At 36.1% G+C, this 19,856-nt stretch overlaps 1 pseudogene; it reads right to left on the minus strand.

Moving 5' to 3' along the window:
* Positions 1-2,836: 2,836 nt before the first annotated feature.
* On the minus strand, positions 2,837-4,108 carry LOC132500823 (elongation factor 1-gamma-like; annotated as a pseudogene).
* Between the last annotated feature and the right edge of the window lie 15,748 nt (positions 4,109-19,856).

A 19,856-nucleotide genomic window follows, 5' to 3' on the forward strand; every position in this document is an offset into this window, starting at 1 on the left:
GAAGAAAGCTCCTGCTAAGTGAATGTGTCTACTCATTTCCCCTGTGTTTCACATGCTCTCTGGTATAAAAGAAATCACGGAAGTCAATGGATTAAATATAAATGTGAAGTAAGGAAATATGTGATAAAAGAGAGACGGATAAAAACGTACTTGAGCCCAATGGGCGGACCATGTGGTGAGCTGATATAATACTTTAATTCTGGCATCCCTGTGGCTATCCCAGGTTGACAACATTTCAAAGATGGCAATTATTTGGAATAAATCCAAGATTATACTTTAAATAAAAATGTTCATAAATCATAGCTCTTCCACTATGAATAGGACAAGCACATAAGCAATTACTTATAGGAGCAGTATTATCTTGCAATTCAAGCTGTTTCTTAAGTTGATTTAACTAAAAGCTTATTTTTTTCCCCAAAGTAAAAAATGAAAACATTCAACTTGTTTTGCTTTGTCCTGTATATGAAGTTTAATTAGATGAATCATGTATCCTCTCAAAAAATTCTATAAATGAAAAATGGGAATTCAAGAAAAAGAAAAAAAAAAGCCAATATGTCTAGAGTGAAAAGACCTGGAGTAACAGCTGCAAAATGAAATTGGGTGGGTGGGAGAGAATCAGGACCCAGTCCACCCAATGACAACATTAAGTGTCACAAGTGACTCTGGACTTAGGAAAAAAATACAGATTTTCTGCCCATTTTGTGCTTCAGAGTGAGAAACTCTGACTCCCAGTCTTGGCTCTGCCACATACCAGCTTTGTGTCCTTGGATGAGTTTTTAAACTATAAGTGTCAGTTTCATCATTTGTACAATGAAGATTTAAACCTTACAGGGTGGGTTTAAATAGAATAAGGCACAATCCCAGGTACGTATTACATGGAGCCTTGATGCTGGTAAGGGTCCTATAAAGAAGGATACACAGTATGTATACAGATAGATATAGATATCTCTAGCTATCTATCTATTATTGATCTACCTCTGACATTTAGACAGTTATTTATGAATGCTCATTTCGTTTATAAAAGATGATATGCTGATTACTGTTTTCCTATCAAAGCTCATATAACACCAGGTGACATGTAAAAGCTTTACTCCTTCAATTTGTTAGTATACACAAATGTTTCATTGCTACCTGTACATCTCAGTGATATGGCGATTGCTTTTTAAACTCAAGGATTAAAATAGTCCAGAGTAGGGCATGCTATCCACCCATTTGGCATGGGAAATAGCTCTCACACACATGTCGACGGAATAAGGTTTTCGTGATGTAAAGAGAAGCTGTAAATTTAGTATGAGTAAATGTTACATTACCAAGTAGTGACTAAAATTCAGAGAGAGGCAGAGCAGAAATTACAGAAGACAAATCCGTATTAGTTCCAAATTAGATGTCTTTAACACATTGAAAAATACTAAAATGTAATGGGAATGGATTAAGCCTGCAAACTACTTTGGACAAAATTACCTTTTAAAATGGAAAGTAAAAATGCTTAACATAAAGCTAGTAAATATCATGGAAAAATTCTGGTGGGGAGATTGGAACTTGAAAAATTAATCTAATATTATCTGAAAAGATTTACATTACAGCAGTGACTTTCAATCTTTTTTGATTGTAACCTACAGTATGAATCACGTTTAGAATTAGGACTCAATTCACATACACATACACACTTATACACACAAACACACACAAAGGCAATACTAATTTTATAAATAATATTTACTGCAAATACATATAATGAAGTCTAATATTTCTATATTTTTATTATTTATTAAATGTTAGTGACTTCCAATAAATTCCCAGAACCTGGGGCTTCCCTGGTGGCGCAGTGGTTGAGAGTCCGCCTGCCGATGCAGGGGACACGGATTCGTGCCCCGGTCCGGGAAGATCCCACATGCCATGGAGGAGCTAAGCCCGTGAGCCATGGCCCCTGAGCCTGCGCATCCGGAGCCTGTGCTCCGCAACAGGAGAGGCCACAACGGTTAGAGGCACGCGTATCGCAAAAAAAAAAAAAAAAAAAAATCCCAGAACCTTAAACGAATTATGACCTATTTATAAATATATATACATGTATATATATATATATATTTTTCAGGGTTGTTAAATGACATTTATGACTGCTCTACATTGCAGGAAGTGCTAGGGCGTGTTTAGGGTACAGGCTCCAGGGACAACCAGTGGGTTCAAAATCTTGTCTCCACCACCTAAGATGTGTGACCACAGGCAAGCTGCTTAAATCTCTGAACCCCACTTCCTTGATAGAAAGGAGGGATACCCCAGAGACGATCCACAGCCAGGTTAGGGCCCACAAGCCGGCATCTGTTCCCAGGAGTCTGTACCTCTTCTTACCATTTGTGTGAAGTGTTGAAACTATAACACTTGGATACAGCTGCCACCCCACTTCACAGGGCAGCTGCAGGAAGTAGGGAAGTGGTGTTAAGTCGCTCTGCATATGCTGTGCTCTCACCCAGTCAACAGGTATTCTCTGCCTTCATGCAGGAAGGTCTGGAATTAGGTAGTTACACAGCCCCGTGTCACCACCTTCTAACTACGTCCAGTCTTTCCCAGCTAGGCTAGAAGATGGTCATCACAGGAGAGGCAAGGCAATTCAAAAAACAGAAATCAAGATTGAGGAGAGGTCTCTCTTTCTGCTCTTCTGAAGACTTCTCTCCTGCACAGGGAGGTCCTGCAGGTATAGACAACACCCCGCTTCAACATATCTACACCCCTTTGAAGAAACCATTACCCACAAAGGAGGTAGGGCAGGAAAGGGTTCGACGTTCAGTTTCCTTTAAGGACCCCCATTCTCCCTGAGGGCAGGTGCAGGCAGCTAGGCGATGACAAGAGAGGGTCACTTGAAGATCTTGCCCTGATTGAAGGCTTTGCCCACCTGCTGGAAGGCCCCATCCCAGGAGAAGTATTCTCGAACCAGCGTCTGGGTCTCCTCGCTGCTGGGATCCAGTTTGCACCATGTGTATGACTCATAGTCCACCTGCCAATCTGGACTCAGCGGAAAGGCAAGCCCCTGGCCTCGGAAGACCCAGACTCCAACAATGGAGTGGCTATTGTTGCTTCCAAAGAGAATAACGCTGGCAAAGGCATTCTTCCTCAGTTTGTCCAATCAGTGGAACATTCCAGTGATGAGGTTGCAGCTCATGAAGGTCTGGGTGAGCTCTTCAGGGAAGCAGTACTCGGATTACCACAGGGACCAGCCACCTTTATCAAAGTGATCTCCAAAGTACGGCAGCACCACGGAGAGTGTGTCCTCATTGGAGTGCTTGCGCTTAAATTTATCCAACACAAAGGTGCTCTTGGGTAGGGTAGCAAAGGGATCCTTGGCCTTCGGCTCAGCAGCCGCTGCCTGCACACGTTCATCCAGCTCCTCCTCAGGGGCAGGGGCAGCTGTCTTCTTCTCTTTCTGCTCGGCCTGGGGCTTCTGCTTCTCCTCTCGAGAAGCTTTCTCTTTCCATGGGGTGTCCTTCTTAGGCTAGCTCTCTGCAAACGTTTTAGCATCAAATTGGGCCATTTTCTCAGAATTTCACCTCTCCCAAGACAGCCCGGAGCTGGGGCTGGTTCATGCAACCCCAGAACCTGTTTATAAAGCCACAACAGGGTACAGACAGCTGTGATGTCAGCCAGCATTACACGTTCGGCCAACGGAAAAGTCCTTGTCTTCAAGTGAGCATCCAGCAGCCCCAGAATTCACCTCACATCCTCCGTTGCATTCTCCGTGGCCTGCTTGTTGTGGCGCATGATGCCCAAGGTGGGGAACACCCAGGTACTGGCTGGGGGAGCTATGTCGCTATCAGCAAAGCTCACCCACTGCATCACCTGGGCTGCTGACTCGGGAGTACGTCCCCTCAGCTCTTTGTTGCTCACATGGTAGGCGATGGCATTGCTCTCGAACAAAGAATCCATCATCAACCTCAAAGGCTGGAACCTTGCCAGCAGGAAATTTATGGAGAAATTCGCGGATACCATTGGTTTGGCCAAAATGGAAGTGGGGTGGTGTGGAGAGCACGCGCACCTGAGCCCTGCTGTAGTGAGTGGCAAGGAGGGCCTTGAAGGCCCTGCAGTTTTCAGGATGTGTGTACAGGGTCCGAGCCACCATGGTGATTCTGCAGAGAAAGGGCGACCTATTTATTTTTAAAACATGTTACTTTACAAAATATTCAGTTAAGTTATTAAAATAAGAGTTATAAAAGAGCCTTTGCCCTATCATATATTCACATATATAAGAAAGCTACAGGCATATGAGTGAAATGATAGAATTTTCTGAATTACATCTATGCTTACACAATCTCACGTAAAATAAGAATGCTATTCCAGTTAGTGATAAGATCATATATTACACACACACAAAATTGTTAGGATAAACTTCAGTCATCTTGGAAAAATGATATTTAGATTCTCTGTCTTACAACTTGCATCTAAATAAATTGCAAAAGTATTAAAGGTAGAGGTATACAAAACAAAATTATAAACATAATTGGAGTTTATAAAGAGTTTTTTTGTTATTTTGGGTTGTAGAAGGCCTTTACAAGCATGATGACAAAATCAGAAATCATTAAAAAAGTTATAGAATCAATTACTTATAATGTATAATTAAAATTCAAATGGCAACCTGAGAATAATTTGAAGCATATATAATATACAAACTATTTCTAACATATGGATACCTTCCTTAATATTTAAAATAAATACTACAAAATAAAAGGAATCTGTGAAAAGCATAAATAAACAATTCATAAAGAGTAAGGGTTAGTCATTTATAATGAAATTTTTAAAAATTCAAGCTGATTATTAAAGAATTTCAAGTTAAACAATAATAAATAACTTTTGTACATATCAAATTGGCAAATATGTATTCTTAGGGTTATAATGCCTGCTGTTATTTAGCTGACATTTATTGAGTGCTTTCTGTATGTCAGACACTGTTTTAAAGGTTCAGCATCCTGTTTAATCTTTCCAACAGACAATCCTATAAGTAGGTAGATAACTACCATCTCTAGTTACAGAACAAGGATGCTGAGATTGGTTAAGTAACTTGCCTCATAACTAATAAGTAGCTGAGTCCACTTTTGATGCCAGAAAATCTGACATCAGAGCCCACATTTTTAATCGAGTATGAAAAAACTGTTGTAGGAAGTGTAAGGTGCTACTATATTTCTAGAGGGCACTTTTACAAAATATCCCCAAAACACTGAAAATGTACTTGCTGCTTGGAATATCAATTCTACTTCTACATATTTACCCAAGATATAGGTAGAAACCCGTGCAAACAATTAGTTACATAAATTTCCATAAAAACTCCTTTATAATGGTAGAAAATTAACAGCAAAGAAATTAAATATTTACTACTTGAGTGCATTATTTGTGGCATATATATGTAATAGAATATCTTTTAGCAATTGAAATACTACTTTTGAAGACTAGTTATTGAAAAACAGAGTAAGTATAAAAAACAGATTATAAAACAATATGCATAACATGAATTTTGCTAGGAGAGGGAGATCAGAAGGAAGGAAGAGAATGAGATCAGAGTTAATTTCTGGCTCCCTCCCTGAAAGTTTTTCTTGAACTGACTGTGTCCTTTTTTTTTTTTTTTTGTGCTACGCGGGCCTCTCACTGTTGTGGCCTCTCCCGTTGCGGAGCGTAGGCTCAGCGGCCATGGCTCACGGGCCCAGCCGCTCCGCGGCATGTGGGATCTTCCCGGACCAGGGCACGAACCCGTGTCCCCTGCATCGGCAGGCGGACTCTCAACCACTGCACCACCAGGGAAGCCCCTGACTGTGTCCTTTGATCATGGTCATGATTCCTAACAAGATGAATGACTACACAACTCTTAATCCTTCTAGGTTCTAGAGACAATACGTGCACTCATTCATTTGTGCTTTAGGTTGGTAGCAGCTCACCTGTGACAAGCGCCAGATTATTGTCCTAACCTTTGTAGTTCCTATATAGCCAAATATTTGTAACTTCCCTCCTTTTAAAATAAACCTCCTCAACTATCCATTAAAGTTCACTGTGTATTCAGTCTGGAGAAGATATACAGAAGAGGTTAAATAAACACCCCATAGTCCACATTTGAACTCAAAATATGAGTATAAACTCATAAATATTTTTAAATATTTATTTACTAGTTAGTTCTGTTCACTGAAAAGGTCTAGAGACAATGAGTGACCCAGTAGCAATGAGCATCCCCAGGATACAGATTGTGCTTTTGGAATAATGGAAGATACCAGGTTGGGGGTGGGTAGAAATGCAAAAGATGACTCTGGACAATCTTGATGTACCAGAGCGTGAAAGTTGACAAAGATTACTGGGACAAATGGGACAATTTGAACTTCATAAAGGATAAACATTGAAATTGATTTAAACTTGTTGGCTATGTTTAAACAAACAAGTTTAAAAAGTATATTTAAAAAACAAACCCATAATTGGTTACCTGCTGAAGATAACAGAAAACCAATTCATTCTCTTAAAAAATGGTTAAATCAGAGGAAAGAAATAAACATTATCTTGCCTTTCTATATGAACTAAACTATTGGATAAAAAAATTAGTAGGTGAGGGGAGTTGTCTCTGGAAGTATTTTTCTAGTTTTGGATATTTGAAAAGACTTATAAGACTCAACAGACCATGCTCATTTAAGGCTATTATCTAAAGTCAGAGAAGATGATACAGCAAAAGAAAGGGAGTGCAGGTAGGCATTGGGGATCCGAGAGACAGATGAAATCTCCCCATGGTTCTTATTCACTTCAGCTTGATCTGTGCAATGAATTTTGAATTTTGGCTTTAAAAGAGCTCAAGGCAGAAGCTTCCAGGAGGCCTTTTATGCCCTCTGGTTACATAATCACCCAGTTGTGTAACCAGTTATGCCAGTAGAAAACTATCCATAAACAAACTGACTCTGGAGTTGGGGATCACCAGGGGAGTTTTGGATTTTAAACAAAACATCATAACTTTCAGTGCACTTACCTTGGTCAAGAGTCAAAGCCAGATAATCCAGGCATCCCTAGAGATAAGGAGAGAGTTTTCCAAGACCGGCTGTAGATTAACTCTGTCCTATAGAGCCTCCTTATGTAATTGTTCCATCTAACAAGTAAAAAAAAAAAAAAAAAAAAATCAAAATATCAGAAGTTTGCAATCCCTAATGAATTAATGGATTTAGACATTTTGCATTCCAGCCACAAACATCACAGAAAGGGAAAAGGCATTTTGTGCTTCTTGATGAAAGAACACACCATCAATGGAATCGGTCTTGAGATTAATTGATCCTCTGGATACAATGCCAATTTTCAGGAAATAAAGGACAGAAGAACATGTTAAATTGCACCAGGAGTACACAATCAGCAGATCTAGACTGACAAACTCAGGTGACATGTTTGTAGGTTCTTTAAGAAACTACCAGTTGTGTGTTCTTCACCTGAAAAATTATATGGGAAGAAAGGGATAGGGCAGGGGAAGCTAAAGATTTTTATTTTAACTTATAAGATATCAAGTTAAAATTTTGGGGCTTCCCTAGTGGTGCAGTGGTTGAGAGTCCACCTGCTGATGCAGGGGACACGGGTTCGTGCCCCAGTCTGGGAAGATCCAACATGCCGCGGAGAGGGTGGGCCCATGAGCCATGGCCGCTGAGCCTGCGCGTCCGGAGCCTGTGCTCCACAACGGGAGACGCCACAGCAGTGAGAGGCCCGCGTACTGTAAAAAAAAAAAAAATTGGCAAGACTATATTTTGTGACTAGGGCTGCACACACACTTAGATGATGAAACCATAAACAAATGCAAAGAGACAGGGCTCCCATTGGGATGGAGCATGTGGAGGGATTTCTGGGGTGACAAATTTTGTTTTTTCACTTAAGCAGGGTCAAAAGAGCATTTGCCTTATAATATTTCATCAAGTAATACTATTTATGTGTGTGTTGTTTTCCAGATCTGTGTTTTATTTTATGATAATAAAGTTTAAAAATGTTAGAAACAGAGGTTGGGACCTTGAGTGCTAAGGAAAGGAGTCTGAATTTAATTTGATGATGTGCAATTATTTATTGATTACCTTTAATATAATGAGCAGATTTTGGAGAAATATAGGCTTCAGTGTAAATCACAAAGGATAATTTGAGAATAACTAGGTAAATAGAAATGCCACATTTAGGGTCATCTGGCAATAGTACTTGGTTATTCTTTAGAATTCTAGATCATATTTGAATAAGAGACTCTTCAGATACCACTGGCATTGAGGTATAATAACACAATTTATCTGTGACAGCTTCACAAAAAGTGAGCTGGCTCAGGAAAGAGGGAAGACCTAGGCACATCAGGCCCACTGTGGTTCAATGCCAGGGTATCTTTTGGCTTCTTGGAGTGTATATTGTAACAACAGATAGTAGAAAATGTGGTCTGTGCCTCAGTAATATGTCTAATTTTTAAAAGAATTACTGATCTTCTTTCTCTTTATGCCACTTCCGTACAAGAGGTAATGACCTGGATTTAAAATGGGAGGTTTTTTTTGTGCTTAAAATGACTGGATTAGTAAGCAAGTAAAATTACTGTAGCCTTCAAAGAATTTATTGAGAAAGAAATTGGGACCAGAAGACCAAAGTGTAAAAGATTATAATACTAGTTATCGTAGGATTTCCCTGTAGTTTTAAATGGAAAGAGTAAGATGGGGGTAAGAAATAATGGTGAGGGGACTTCCCTCGTGGCACAGTGATTAAGAATCCACCTGCCAATGCAGGGGACATGGGTTTGACCTATGGTCCGGGAAGATCCCACATGCTGCAGAGCAACTAAGCCTGCATGCCACAACTACTGAGCCTGCACTCTAGAGCCTTCGAGCCACAACTACTGAGCCTGCATGCCACAACTACTGAAGCTCACGCACCTAGAGCGTGTGCTCCACAGCAAGAGAATCCACTGCAAGAGAAGCCCGCGTACTGCAAAGAAGAGTAGCCCCCACTTGCCGCAACAAGAGAAAGCCCGCACACAGCAACGAAGACCCAACACAGCCAAAAATAAATTTAAAAACCCAAACAAAAAACAAACAAACAAAAGCTTATATATATATAAAAAGAAATAGTGATGGGAAGAAGTAACCCTTGCTGTAGAGATAAAATTAGATTCTCTTTCAACACTGGGTGGAGAGTGGAAATTTGAAATGATATCATAACATATAAATGTCTTTTTTTAATCTAGGAGAACAAGAAAAATGTAGTCTTATGGCCATATTTGTACATGTCAAGACATTCCTGAGAAAGTACAAAGGAAAGGAAAGAGGGAATAAAGATTTTGTAAGAAGCGTAACCAGTTCTAACTTTCCAATTCTAAGCTTTAGAGGATGGCAGACTGTTTTATTCAAAATGACCTATTAGACAATCTAACCATGAACATTCTTAAAAGAAGTACTTCGTATATTTAATAACTAATATTCTGTATTTTGATATAACAAAACACATTGTTTCTTTTTCTTGAAATAACATCCAATTTCTAAAGTAATAAGAGAAACAAATAAGGCATAAGTTGCAAAAGTTTATAATATTTTTGTACAATAGCAGGGGAAAGCACACACACACACACACACACAGTTCTGTGTGAATGGTAAAATTGAGTTACTTGAGTTATTATATTTATATTTGGTAACATCCTAGGCTGGAGTAATAGGTGGTCAGACCTAGCACACATGAAAATGAAGAAAGAAAAAAGCTAAATACCAGCCTAGATATGCTTGTGATATGCTAAAAATGAATTTCAAGTACTAAAACACAGCATAAGAGGAAACTATCAAAAAACTGCCAAGGTTGAGATTTAGAAATGTCACTCACTGATCCTGTTTCCAAACAAAAAGCTTTTATTCTTATGGCAGGTTTTCACAGCTTAACAGATAAGCTTGTGTTAGGTGTTTGCACATTGCTTCTTTGGAGAGTTATTTTCTGAAACAAGGAAGTCAGCGTGCATGAGGAAAGAAGGAGTTAATGGGTTAAAACCTGTGTAAATGTTACTCCAGTTAAATTACAGCTTGTTGTTCAGATGAATACTCTCCACTTCTCGTATAGCTTTAAATTATGGACAAATGCTTGCAATTGTGAACTCCCTACATTGTGGCTGCCTGTTCCCAGGCTTCATCAAACAGGGCTGTCCAATGGGATTACTGTAAGCCTTCACGGCAGTCTGCCAGCCACTGATGAGAAACTCATACCCCTGGATGTTAGATTGCTCTCTTTATTCCATCCTTGTGAAGGCTGTGATTGCTGTCAGGGTGTTAGGTTAGAAATTAGCATTTTGTGACCCAAATTTTGCCATCCAGAATACATTCAGGAAAAAAAAAATTCGGAGAATAGTAATTCTTCTGTCAAAAGAAAAAAAAAAAATCAGGGCTACCATGATACAGACATCTACAAAACTTAGGTCAGGAAATGTTGTGTGGTCCTGGTGAGCAAAGCTGATGCAGGTGGTGTTTTGCCGTTGTCACAGGCCTTTCTTAGAAACCAGTGGTTTTTATTTTATAAAACTAAGACTGACTGAGAGAAATATGGTGTGTCCTTAGCAGTGTTAATATTTAAAAATAATCTTGGTCTTTAGCATTAAATTTTAAAAAATCTGAATGAATCACAAGAGGCTAGTAAGTACTGGGCCAAAAACCCAATTCTTAACATTGTTTCAGTTCTTATATCTAGAAGCAATGACAATATATTATGTGCTCTCTTGCAACAGTTTATATATATATATATATATGTCTGAGTATGAAAAGAGGAAAGATAAAAGAGTTATAAAATATAAAGTGGTAAATATCATTAACTTTGTTTGTGTTTACCCCTTAAATGACAAAATGACTAAAGTAGTGCTATTATAATAAAAAATGTTTCATATCATCAATGATTCTGTAAATGTCCTTGCATTAATATTTTCTCTCTATCCTTTATTTGCTTATACTTGTGTACTTACTAAACCATTGTTAAATAACTACTGATTTTTTAGTTTTATGAAAACCTGTCTTGTGGTTAGGACTTACATGTAATTCAATTTCTACTCTTTACACTAGAGATTACTTGCAGCAAGAAAAATGAAAGTGATTTAAACTTAGTAAGAAAAAATGTTTTAGTTTTCTTATCTTTTGATTCTTCTTAGGCTATCCACAGACATGCTAATTTTTCCTGTCATTAACAGTGAGCAAGCTACTAGAAATCTGACATGTGAGGTGCACAGATTCTGTTAGGAGCCTTCATATATATATCCACCCAAGTTTATCTGTCATCTTTAATCATGCAAAAGGCAGAATTACTTAATAATTTCATTTTATTGAAAAGAAAAAGAAAGATTTACATTAAAATGATGACATACAAGAAAAAAAGTAAATTGAAAATGATTATGAGGAGAAGGTAAGGCAGAGACTAAAGCTCCGTTGGTTTTGTGATGCTCATTTAAAGCAATGATCTAGTAAAACCAAGACATAAAAGCAGTGATGATGTTAGCTGTTGGGGTATAATCATCTTACCTTTGCATTCCTGGTCTGCATTCTCAGAAAATCATGTGGGGAAGCTAAGACGAATAATTCAACGTTAAACCCCTCCCCATTCTTATCCTAGATTGAATTATATCCTAATAATAATCTTATATAAAGGACCATGACCCCCAAATTTAAATTCAATACCTTGAAGAGCTTTATACAAAATAGTTGTTTTAATTTCAACAGAACGAAATAAGCCAAATCAATCAGACTCCAAGAATTATCAAGTTCAGTTTATATACGTTAGTGTAAGCTTATTTTTCTCGAGCAACATGTTATTTTTGTTCTTAATATATGTTATCAGTGTTCTTTACTCTTATAGACAATAAACTGTTTTACATAGGCAAAATCTTTTCTGCATTTTTATATTACAGGAGGCAGATATTTCAAAACAGTTGTCTAGGATATTTTCACTGGTATCTGAGCCCATCTTTTCTATTTTATGTTACTTTTTTCTATTTTTTTAATTGAAAAACACTAAGTAATTATTCTGAAGATGAAGAATTTTAAAAAGTTTGTAAAGATATTAATTGACAATAATTTTTAAAACTTTTAAAAAATATTATATAAAACAAGGATTTTTGAAACAAGAGTCACGTTTCTTCCAATATTTTTTTCTTGACCTTAACATACATATTGTCTTGTACATTTGAGTTAAAATATTTCTGAAAACAATCTATACTTGAATGGAATCATGTTTAAAATAATCAATTATGTTGAGTAAGAAGAGAAATTATATACAAGGGAGTTGAAATTTAGAAAAAAAGTGTTTTGATTCTTCTAGAACAAATGATAACTGTGTTCATTCTTTTAACTTTGAATAAACAGTTGTTTAACACCTACTATGTGCCAAGAACTGTACTCGCTATTATGAACAAAATTCCTGGTCTGTAAGATACTATATTACATTTTTACCTATAGCATAAATTATTTAAGAATCAAAAAAAAAAAAAAAAGAGAGAGAGAGAGCTATACTCCCTGCTCTCCTAGATATGTAACTGGCTATATTTTTACTAAACTTGGGTGTCTTCTGAACACATACCCAGGTATATAAGCAATCGGTCAGTGATACTAAACTAATTCAATATTTCAGCATATTCAGAATTTATATAGCATTAATAAATTTACTTTTAAATTAAATGACACAATTTGAGGTGATTCAATAATGTCTTCCATATAAACATATACAGTCAACAGAACATTTCTATGCAATTGAATATAAAAATTAAAAGGTATAATTGAAAGATTGACATAAGTTTTACATTTAAGTTACAAAGATTATACAAAACAGTAATTGTAATTTTGAAAAACCATATAATCTCTACAATTAGGTTTTAGAAAAACATTACTTATGATATCTTCCCTAAGGACTGAGAAGCATATATTAAAAATCAACCATTCTTTTGCTCATCTAAAGTATTTTTAAACTATAAATACCACTGTAAATCATAATCCATTTGAGGAGGTACAGAAAGTTCTGCTTTTCTTTTCTTTTATTTCACTGATGATTTTGCTACTGGGAAATTCATAACTCCCCTTTACATATTTAGACAGTCTCATCATTTACAAAGCCTAATACAGTTATTTGTAAAATAAAATAAAGAATAAACAAAACCTCACAATATATCTAAATAAACCTTTCATAGTCTTTAAGAATTAGTTAAGCAAATAAACATCTTACTTTTACACATGTTAAAAATACAGTTATATTTTAAAAGATATTCACATACATGTTATTGAAAATAGGTAATTGATATTAATTCTATGAATGTATATTTGCAGTGAATTTTGAACTTATTGCAAAATAGAAAGTGAGATACAATGTGCAAACTATTGCAATTTACATACTCTTACGTATATACAAATGAATACTGTGAACAATATTTTTGAAAATAAATTCACAATTTTTAGCACAGCAAAGAAAATTTATTTCTTTTTTCCAATCATCTATTTTAAATATATTTTAGTATATTTTGTCACAGATTAAATCAAAACCATTATTTATGCTTGATAAGGATATAAAATTTAATTGAAATACAAATTTCTGCTCTATACTACTTATTGTTTCTTCTCAAAGACAGACAAAAAAAATCAAGCTTAATTTATTTTTATATTGTTTTTGACCCGTTGTGTACTTAAACCTTCAAAAGAAATCTGTCCTTTAAATGTAGTTTTCCTTAAAGTATTATATATTTAAATTACATGAAATTATCTATTACTTTAAAATAAAAATGAAAACTTAGGCTAACAGACAGAAGCAGTTAGAAAAATAAGAATTGTAGTATCAAATACCAAAGGAATGATAACAAATAGGCTTACTTCAATTTTATAGCAATAGGTGGCACTGTTACCTAAACACTCTGATTTTAATTGAAGAGCAGTGGAAATGGGTTGTTTCTGTATATAATTTCACATATGTAAACAAATGAGAACACAGATGTAAACTTTAAAAATTCTAGGGAATTTAGCTATCATTATTGCTTAGTATTATTTTATGTATACAGCCAGCAGTATGTCAAATAGCAGAAATGCAGATTAAAATTTATGACAATAAATATGATTACATAGGTAGACATTTAGTAGAATTCATGAAAATGTTGACTTTTTAATACAAGTAAAAATAAACCACTTAATATTTTTCTTGCAAAATTTTCCTCTTAAATTTCTAATCCTATGGAATTTAATATTGGAAGTTTTCAGATGTTCTAAAAACCAAACAATAATTCAAAATGCTTAAGTTGATTAATACAATTTATTTTATACTGCCATGTTTCTTCTGGCATTGTTTTGTGTAGTGATGTAAATAAGGCTATCATGTGATGTGCCTATATGTTAAGAATAGTGATGCTTGACAATATGCCACCCATTAGGCTGATAGTACAAAAATGGAATTTTTTCACCACTGCCAACACAGTCATTGTTTACATCTGAAAGAGAAAAGCAAAGGAATAAAATAGGTTATATATGTGCTCACAGTGTTTATATGTGAGTGAGAATAGCAATAAAGATTGAGCCCTTACTGAAACACACAGCATTTCTGTAAATGCTGGATATGTTGACCCTATGGTGGGCGGATTGCAATATGGCAATTCCTTCCTCTGGGCAGACACAGCCTGTCACCAGGGCAAGGCTGGCAAAGTTAGATGCAGCCCCCATGCCTCCTGCCATCCTGGCTATGTGGCCCAGTGCAAGCCATCGTCTGAGCCAAGCTTTGCCAATTGGTTAATGTTACATCAACTAATGGCTGACCTTCTCCCAGAATTCTCAGAAATCATGGCCAAGCATATGCGTTGATGGTCTTTACTACCATGCTGTTTTGCACTTAGACAATTTCTACTGTCTTAAGAGAGAACCACGGCACTGGGTTAGACAGTGGGATGCATGATGCAAAGCCTCTTCAGAAATGAAAGACTTCCTTCTCTGCCACAAATGCCGCCGGAAACAATTCTCAGCTTCCAGCCCCCTAAGGAGCTGAACAGAAGTGTCTGGCCCAAGGCCACATTTGGTTTCTGGGGAGATGCACCTCTAAGGAAAAACATAGGGAAACCTTAGCCTCAACTTGAGACAAGTCTTAAGGGTCATCCAAGCTCCAGAACTTCTCATAGAAATGGTTGAGATCTTCATCGAGACTGTATCACAGCTCAGCTTCTCACTCTGCCCAACGCTGCTTTCTTACTTTCCCTTTCACAGAGGTTGATCCCTTGGACATTTGCTGAGAACCCTCTTGCACACTAATCTCTATCTCCAAGCCTATTTCCTGGGGAATCCAATCTGTGCCCTAAACTAAGATAGGATACAAATTATACTAGAGTCAGGGCAGTCTTGTAATATTAAGTTCTCTCCTCTGTGCTGTACAGCCAGAAACTAGATCACAACATGGATAAAACATTTCACAAATGAGTTTTTGACTATAAAAATGACCTCAACGTGTGAATAACCGGTTAAAGAAAAAAAAAGAAAAACTTTATACCAGCAACTAACACTGAATAATTCTAGTAGAATAATTGAATACTCAGTAAATGTTTGAACTGAAGTTATATGTTGAACGGTATAATCTGATCCATGTTTATTGCATATCATTCATGTTTCAGGCCCTAGGGAGGGACAAAAAGTTAACTAAGACATGGCCTCTGCTCCCAAGAAGCTATTGGATCGGTAGCATTTCCACTCTGTTCACAACCCACATTCATTTATGCTTTGTTATTTAAGGAGACTCAGATATCTATTGTGTGGAACTAACAATTTTCCAAGCATACAGCATTTTTCAAGTGATGTAAACCAAGTCATATTGAGTAATTTGGATTTTTTTGGTAAAAAAAAATTATACTTTAAAAACAGAATTGTATTTATTCCTTCATCAGGTCTAAAACATTTCAGTTGAATGTCATATTTATTAATTAAAATTTATTTTTAGAGGGCTTCCCTGGTGGTGCAGCAGTTGAGAGTTCTCCTGCCAATGCAGGGGACACGGGTTCATGCCCCGGTCCAAGAAGATCCCACATGCCGCGGAGCGGCTAGGCCCGTGAGCCATGGTCGCTGAGCCTGCGCGTCTGGAGCCTGTGCTCTGCAACGGGAGAGGCCATAACAGTGAGAGGCCCGCGTACCGCAAAATATATATATTATATATTTTTAGAAAGATACACCAGAAAGTATTATTATAAATAATTTTCATGGTGGCCCTAAGCAATTAATACCTTTTTTAGAGCTACTAAGAATCGTATTTATTTATATAATTCTGCAGTCGTAAAAATATATGATCTATCTCTGCTTCCACTCTCATCCACGGCATCCTTCTCCCTCTTTGGCAGGATAGAAATGGAGCTAAAAATGAGTCTCAGCACAGGACTTGAGGGAGTTATCATTAACCAGAGTTGACACTGGACCCTTTTTGCTCTCCAAACTAGTCAAATTATATCACTTTATAGTAGAAGGTGCTACATTAAGATTTAGAAAAATGAACACCCTTGCCTAGAAAAACAAATGACTTGTTTTGGTATCCTGATCTTCCAGTCTTGCTCCTTTCTCATACCTCTCTCTGCTGTGTTATCAAACCACTGAATTACCAAAATTCTTTTTTAATGAAAATGAGTTTATAGATTAATTTGTCCTGTACTATGCTCCTAGATATACATTATTGAAGCCAAATTGTTTGGCTTCAGCATCTTTGTATTTCATATTGATTAATCATGTAGAATCTACAACAAAATTCAAGTGGATAAATTTATTAAGATAGCCTTTTTCTAATATCTTAAAATAGTAAGCCAATTATCAAATTCAGTAGCTGATTTCAAGCTTTCATCAAACATTGGCATAAGGTATTATTAAAATTTCTAATGATTTAAATTCAAGAAACAGATAAAAGAGAACTCAAGTGTCACAGTTATATGGGTGAGAGCTTCTTACCTTTTTTATTATAAAACATAGCTATCTTTTTGGATAGAGAAAATAATTTATAATAGCAGGCCTTGACCTCTAATTCACCTTGCTGCACTGTGCAGTGGAATATGTCTAATGGTAATACCATTTACTATTGTTGTTGTACGCACTTCATGAGTTCATTTCATGGAGGCATGATACTTGGCAAAGCAAAGCAAACAGACAAACTCTTATTTTTCTCCAATCACTACAAATGGAAATTTTAATAGTCTATAAATTAGAGCAATGGGACACAAGGCAATATGAAAAAGGATAGTCCAGAAGATGGCCGAAGAAGACACAGAGCAGCAGCAGTATCCATACCTTGAGAGATAGACTTTGAAAATAATAATAGCTCTCCACTATTGACGTTTATAAATGCCAGGAACAGGTTTAAGTGATTTTTAGGTACTTTTCTATGCTCAGTATGCTCTATGATTGTTTTTATTCATAGTTGGAAGATGAGGTAACCAAGGACAGAGAAGTCAAGCAACTTACCAATGAATCCAATACTGGGAGAGATGAGATTCAAATATCCATGCAGTCTAACTTCCAACTTGGGTCTCTGTGATATTGTATGATAGCTGCCTCTTGGGAATTTCAAATAAATATTAATGATGAATATGTCCAAATTATGAGGCAATTGTACTTTTTCCTTTAAAAAGTAACAGTGTCATCTAAAACAAATATATAAAGACAACATGTCTGCTAAGTCATCACATTGAAAGCAGCAGCTGCAGAATCCTGTGGTTAGACTCCAGAAATGTACTGAACCTCTGAAAGGACACACAGAATGCTATATGTATGTGCATATAGATTTATCTGTGGGGACTGGGTTAATAGAATCCATAACAATCTCAAAAATATCAGATTGGTGACAGAAAAACTTTCACAATTTCCTTAGTATGTCATTTAACTTGAGTCACAAAGATATATATGTATATATACGTGTACATATAATAGCTAGGTCTGTATATGAAGGCACCTGTATATTTATGAGTGTATGTAAACAAACATACAGAATCCTAGTAAATGCTATTTTGCATGACTTTATCAGGAGACAACATTGCTTTAACCTTCCTTTCATCCCAAATACTTTTGTCACAAGCTTATCTCAAAAGGTTGTGCCAGTGCAAATAATTTACCAAGAAATGTTTTCATTTAGTTTTCTTTAAAGACTTTGTATTTAAAGGAACTAGAAAACTGTGATCACCTGTTGGGCAAAGTTCTACTGAAGCAAATGCTGAGGCATTTGTTTGTATGCCTGGTGTGGTTTATACTTCCTGTATACATGCATAATGAGGACAACCTTTGAAAAATTTGGTTCTAAATGTCAAGAACCAAAAAGAACTCTATCATGTGTGTGATTAATATGTTTCACTATTTAAAAGAATATTCCATCATGTAGTAGGAATGTCACATTACCATAATTTTCTTATATCAAATGCATACATTTAGCGAGTACATTATGATAGTGTCTACCCTAAAAGAAGAAAATCCGTTTTGTACTGAGCTTCATGATGTGCCAATGCTGAACTGTCCAATATACTTTAAAAATAGATCAATATTTTAGAAGTAATTTTTGTATCCTTTGTTTAGCATTTCAATAAAGCTGGCTTTTTTTTCCCACAGAGTATAAAGTAAGCTAGAGTTTGGTAAGAATCTTGTTAAGAGGGTCAATGCAGACGCAATGTAAAGTGGACAAGGTGTATCTTTTAATTTTTACTACTTGTTAAATTGTGTATTTTGTCCAAATTGTTCATTAATTACCAAATCTTTATTTAATTTTACGTTCCGTAGTAGGATGGTCATTATCTGATTTTTTTCTTATGCTTATATATCAAGTATAATTTATTATAGGGACTTATTTGAGACTTAAATATAGCAGAAAAAAGAATATTTATAAGTCAAAGAAAGTAAAACCAGGAAATTTCTACTGGATTATTATAATTTTTTAAACTTGAATTTTAAACTTTAGAAACCTGCTAAAGAAATGAGTATAAATTATAAGTGGAATATATAAATTTGCCAATATTCCACTATTTGGGGTTTTTGATTTTCATATGGTTCAAGTTAACATATTGGGGGATAATAATGCCATTGTTATCCTATGACATATTTATAAAAATATAGCTTTTCTTTTAAAATATCATATTTCACCTACATACTTTACAACTATGGTTACAATATTAGTTCTTCTGCCTCACATCTGCAAGTATATACTGTCTACTTAAATTGGAAAAATAATCATGTTTTCATTAGAAACCCTTATTTCCACAGCTTGGATGCACACTAATTGCACTAAATTTGCAAATGTGTAGGTGATATCGGAAATCGTCTGTGATCTTAGGTAGCAGTCTGTGGTCTAGTAGAGATCCGGATCTTGTCAGATTTCTATGGTAAATTACTTGTTCAGAGTTTTCTTCGTTTGCACTTTGCTTCATGATCACCAAGTAACACACACTGTGTCACTCTACGACGATTGTGACACTAGCTGGCGCACCTCTCTATACTTCCTCTCCCTTGAGTTTACAATGCATCATCTTGTACTTTCAAATAGCATGTCTCTGCTGGCCATACAAACAATGTACCTTTAGACACTGCTTCTGTCTTAAACTACAGACTTTATTTGTAAATTACATACATATGTATGACTGAATATCTTTTTTAAAACTGTATTCGTATTTTCCCCTAAAATGGCTTTCCAAAGCTGGCATCTAAAGAGCTCTATCATCTTCTCAACTCAAAAGAGCCTTAGGATCATCTTTGATTCCTCCTTTTTCTTCTTCTTTCTTAGTAAATGAAATTAGTGGCTCCAAAATAACTATTATTTCTCTCCCCACTGCCACTCTGTTGATTCTGAAAGTTATCATCACACACTAGAAACTACCGCAATAGCCCCTTGATTTGTCTCCATGATAGTTTTCTGTTCCCCCAACCATC

Source organism: Mesoplodon densirostris, chromosome 13 (assembly GCF_025265405.1).
Source record: "Mesoplodon densirostris isolate mMesDen1 chromosome 13, mMesDen1 primary haplotype, whole genome shotgun sequence".
In the NCBI taxonomy this organism is placed as follows: domain Eukaryota; kingdom Metazoa; phylum Chordata; class Mammalia; order Artiodactyla; family Ziphiidae; genus Mesoplodon; species Mesoplodon densirostris.